This window comes from Lathyrus oleraceus, chromosome 7, assembly GCF_024323335.1.
Source record: "Lathyrus oleraceus cultivar Zhongwan6 chromosome 7, CAAS_Psat_ZW6_1.0, whole genome shotgun sequence".
Lineage (NCBI taxonomy): Eukaryota > Viridiplantae > Streptophyta > Magnoliopsida > Fabales > Fabaceae > Lathyrus > Lathyrus oleraceus.
Window position 1 is genome coordinate 332,865,592 of NC_066585.1, and position 5,822 is coordinate 332,871,413.

Below are 5,822 nucleotides of genomic sequence, written 5' to 3' on the forward strand. Positions count from 1 at the left end.
GTATTGAGAATACTTCAGAAGCCACTAATTTGTTGGACAAGAAATTCATTGGAGGTAGTATGGATTTGAAAATAGACATCAGAAAAGCCTTTGGTACTGTTGATTAGAATTATCTTATTAACGTTCTTGTTGAATTTGAATTTGATCAAAAGTTTTGTAATTCCATTATCCACTCAGACAAACTATCAATCACGATAAATGAGAAAGTTGCAAGATTTTTTCCCCTTGATCTAGAGAAGAGAGGCAATGAGATCATTTTCTTCTTTTCTCTTTTGCATTACTAAAGAGACACTTAGCAAACAATTATCTATAGATTACATGCATATCAGTCGTAAGACAATCATTCCTAACCACACATTTTTTTTGCATACGACCTTATGATATATGCAAATCTACCATGAAAAATTCTCAAGTCATTAACCATTTTCTTCAAGAATATGGTCAAAATTCTTGTCAACACGTTACTCTAACTAAATGTGAGATTTATGATGGAGATAGTTCAGTATCTAGACCAGGGCACACTATGGATATGCTTGGATTCAGTTTTGGACAAAAACTATTTAAATATCTTAGAGTTACTATATTAAAAGGAAAGTATAGAACTTATCATCTTCATATCATGTTAGACATAATATTGATCAAGCTAACTTCTTGGAAGGGCCACCTTCTTTCTATGATGGACATAATTCAACTAGTCTAGTCAGTCTTACAAGACACTCTTGTGTAATCTTAGAATATATTAATGATCCATCAATCTTCTTTACAAACTAGATTCTTGCATCTGAAATATGTGTGGACAAATAGCATAAACAATAGAAAATTAATTACTACATCTTGGAAGGTTATTTTCCCATTTTTGTATGAAAAAGATCTCGGTCTAAGAGATATTAAGACAGTAAATAAATCTGGTTGTCTATCTCTTTGTTTAAATTTTCTTACTACCAATAATCAACGATCTATTATGTTTATTAGTAAATACTTCAGACATAAAAACTCAATCATACATCGTATTTCTTCTTTAATATGGCCTGGCATTAAGCTTTTTTTCCCCTTTTTGAAGGAACATGGTAGATTGAAGAATGATAATGGAAAGGACATTGATTTATGAATTTACAATTAGTTTGAATTCAAAATTAAAGCTTTTCACCTAGTACGGTAGATGTTCAATTTATACAACTGCTAAAGTCAATTCATTTATCCAGGACATCAATTGGAATATTCCTCATGACTTATGCATTTCGGCTCCTCAAATTAATGAATACACTTTGACGATAAAATTGTCATTTGATGATAACACTGTAGAGGAACTCATTTGGGCAGGATCTGCAAATTGTGGTCTATCTTTTAAATATGCTTACAATTGTATCAAGAGGGATCTCATTAAGTCTTCTAGGACAAAATTTATTTGGCATCCCTACATACCTCATCATAAGTCATTAGAAATTATAAGATGATGCATATTGTTATTGCAACTGAAGACAACTTAGTTCAAAGGGGGATGTATAATGTTTCAAGGTGCTCTCCCTACAATCATTATGTGGAAACTTTAAATCACTTATTTTGTAGATGCATGGACGCCTAACGTTTTAGGAAATGGATGAAGCAATTTTTTTGCATGAACATTGATAAAATTAGTTATGAAAGCTTATTCAAACTTACTGATAGAAGTTGGAGCTCTTAAATTTAGAATCTGATCATGACTCATCATAGCAATTTTTAAAATCTTGACACACAATAAATTTTATCAGTTTTTAAAATGGAAAAGTTGAGTTTGATATAGAAGTTTTTCATGTTAAACGATTGACCTATATGACATCTACTTCTTTCAAGGAGCACATATTTTATTAAATTCACAAGTTTACAATTATTATATGCTTTGATATTAAATGTCGACATCTTCCCAGACCTACAATAATACAAGTTTATTGGTATTTTCTTAATCATAATTGGATTAAGTGCAACACAAACGGAGCTTTAAGGTGAAATTCTGAGATATAAACTTGTGGTCACATATTTAAAGATAATTTTAGAATATTCATGAGAGCTTTCTAAGATATGATTAGAGTTTGCACTTCTTTCATTGCTAAATTGCATGGAATCAGATTTGCTATCGAGAATATGCTAACAGGAGAAACTTGAAAAATCTTCAATTTAAAACTGACTCAATGCTAATCATTCGGGCATTTTTTTATCTGAATATTATCCGTTAATATCTTTTCATTAAATGGAAGACCACTTTACTTATTATCCGTTCATTTAGATTTAAGATATCTCACTTTTCAAAGAAAAAAAATGAATGTGCTAATAGATTAACAATGCATGTATTTTTTGATAGATTATGACACTTCATAGAATTTACTTCCTATTATTTTTGAATTTTTTTTTGAAGGATATGTTAGACATATTCAACTATCATTTTTTATAGTTGTTTGATGAGTTATGTTTTATGTCCCCAATTTTTCTTTCCTCTTTTAGTAAAAAGTTTTCCTTTATAAACAAAAAAACTAATACCAAAGAACATTTGACTAGCATTTTCCAAATGTCATTTCCTACAAACGAACATATTATGTTAAGAAGATGATTCATATTATATAAGTACATGTGTTCAACTTTTTTCTATCTGTTTTAAAACTAGTTGATGGAAGTTGGTTTTGTGACAGCATCAATAAGGCACATTTTGATTACTTTTATTGCCTTCTTGCTGGATTAAGTATGGTGGGGTTTACTTTGTTCCTTTATTTTGCAAAATATTACACTTATAATCACAAAGGTGCCATCACACAAACATAATCACTCTGTAATTTTTCTATTTTGTCATATTTGTCTATGAGGCCTGTTTGGTATGAATGATACATTAATACATTGATAAAGAGCTAAAATTGTTAAAGTAGGTTAGTTCATATGGGTCGGCCTGCCATGAATAGATTACTGGAAACCATCCAACTTCATCAATACCTTGCTAGCATTCTTTCTGAAAATTTTGGCAGAAGTTTTTATATCTTAGTGTTTGATTTCATATAATAGTGAAAAAAAATTTATTAGTAAAATAATTGTACTCAGAGAAAACAGATACTGAAACATCAGAAGGTGAACTAAAATCTTATACCATAATACAGAGAGAGTTCATAAACTAAAAGCTACTTCATTCCAATGCTATTAGCTTTCTTATTACTCAGAACATTCCAATTCTATCAATATCGAAAAGCTTCTTGGCTGACTAGACTCGAAAAACATCAAAGAAATTTCGTAAGGAAATGTCCAATATATTAATTAGGCACCTTTTTAAATGTTTCAAACATTGTTTTCACTCAATTTCTTGGCACCAAGTCATCATAATGCCGAACTATTATTTACTAGACAAGCAGTTAATAAACTAGACAAACAGTTAACGAAAGTCGTAAAATACTAATAAATTATTATACTAATAAAATTTTAAGAGTTCAAACAATGAAACTTCAAATTATAACATATCTGAGCAGGTAGAGTAGATGACGAAGAACTTTGGTGCATGAGTTGATTACGAAGAGCACTTGCATATCTGGGTAGTTGGAGTAGTTCTCACAGGTTTTCACAATAAAAGGATTGAGTGGTCTCGTGCATCCTATACTCTCTAGCATAAATGAGATAGAATTGAATGGGATAGAGATCTTTGATGCATAGCTTGATGTTGTTGTTGATGACGGTGTAGACATGCCAGTTCAGGAGGATATAGAGATATACAGTGGCGGCGACTTAGACTGATATAGAGGTGATGACTCAGCCTGATACGGAGTTGTCTGTAGACATAGAGTGAGGTTCTCTGAAGGGTCCAATGACCCGACCTTGCTCACAGTGTATGCCGATCATGTGACATTTAAATTATGGCAAAGAGAAGTATAATATATTATTTTAATTAATTAATTAATTAATTTATTATTGATTTGTTAAAATAACTGATAAAAACTACTTTAATTATCACGAGATCGCGTTCCTTTAAAGGTGCCCACCCATGAGACAAAGTTGAATATATTCTTAGATGTCCAAAATTCTGATGAGGTTAAAAAGATTATTGGTGAGGATGATCTGCTTCTTAGATGTCCAAATTTCTGATGACGCTCCACAACATTCCGCTTTTCTTGAGCGATGGCATAACGAAACATCCTCCTTTCATATTTTATTTGGTGAAATGACGATTATCATGGATGATGTCTTCCTCCTGTTTAATCTCCCCCTTGAAGGATATGGTGCATATTTATACAAATTTAGAATCATTATGGATAGGGGTGGAAATAGGTCAGGCTAAGTCAGACCATAGAAAGTCTGAGTCTACCCTACATTAAAAATTTTAGGTCTGAGTCTGGCCTGTGGTCTATTATAGGCTCTTTTTTTTTTCTTTTTCTGACCGGACCTTTTTAAAAGTCTATTTAAAAGTCTATTTCACATTAAGGTTTTTAAATAGGATATTTTATCTATTTTTTATATAGACAACAAGACATCTCATATACTACTTATCCTATTTTCTAATAGATATTCATATATAGACCGGTCTATACAATTTCATAAGGCTTTTTTAATAGGATAAATATGACCTATTTAATTAAATAGACTTTTCAAAAAGTCTAGGCCTAGCCCTTTTGTCAAATAGGATATGTCAATTTAAACCTTAAATAGGCTAAGGTATATAGGTTCCGGTAGGCTTGTCTGCCTTATTCTCATTCCTAATTGTGGACCATACAAAGCTGTCAATGCTAATCCTACAAAAATGTCGATAAAATCTAAACCATTAAAAATCAACTTTATCAATTTTTTTTATCACTATGGGAAAAATCCAGTACTCATTGAAGTTTTTTAACAAGGTTGATAAAATTTAACACATGTTGATTTTTTTAAAATTCCCATAAAAATGCATATTAAATGTTTTGTTTGACCTATTAGACTTTTTTTATTGATTATTTAATTTTTGATTGACCTACTGGATTTTTCTTTTGAAAGAAATTTTTTTTCTAACACTTTGTTAATGAAAAAAACTAGAGGAATATTTTTAGTATTAGGAAAATTGGGGGTGCTAGGTAAAACTATATAAAAAAATAAGTGGCAAGGAAAAATTCTCGACTTTATAGTAGGTCATCCTACTATAAAGCCATGTTTTTGTTTAAATATTGATGATAAAATATTTCACTAAGCCTCCAATCACGTTTAAGACCACAAATCACTATATGCCTCCAATCTCAACGAAGACGTGAGATCATGATCAAATAGTCAGTTTGAAGGTGAAATTTGCTAGTACCTTTTTTTATAAGTGTGACAACTAAAATTGAATAAAGTAAATGAATTTCACAATAATGGTAAGATTTACAGCGTGATGAGATTATTTGCAACACGTTATTGGTTTGGTCAATCATCCACTTGCAACTTTAATAAGTTCTTGCCTTCCAGCATTATAATTCAACAAAGAAACAATTACAGATTTTGACCTAAGCATCGTTGTCCTCTCAATCATAGCGGAGCAGGTTTTCTTAAGCGTTGTTTCCCATCACGAGACATATATTGGTTTAAGAAATATGATTTTTTTTTGTGTATATTTTTGTTCTCTTTGGCACTCCCTTTCTCCTCATTCCCATGCTCATATATAGCTGATAAATATATAAATAAAGGATTTATACCTTACCCTAAAAAAGAGGAAAAAAGAAAAAATTGTGAGAATTTATAATAAAAAAAGACCTAATTATCTTTTAAAAACTCCTCTCTAGAGGAGGAACAATATCCCACCACATAGAATATACAATTAAATAACTATATTGTCAAGACAAGAATTACCTTTACGGTATATATGGAAGTGAAAA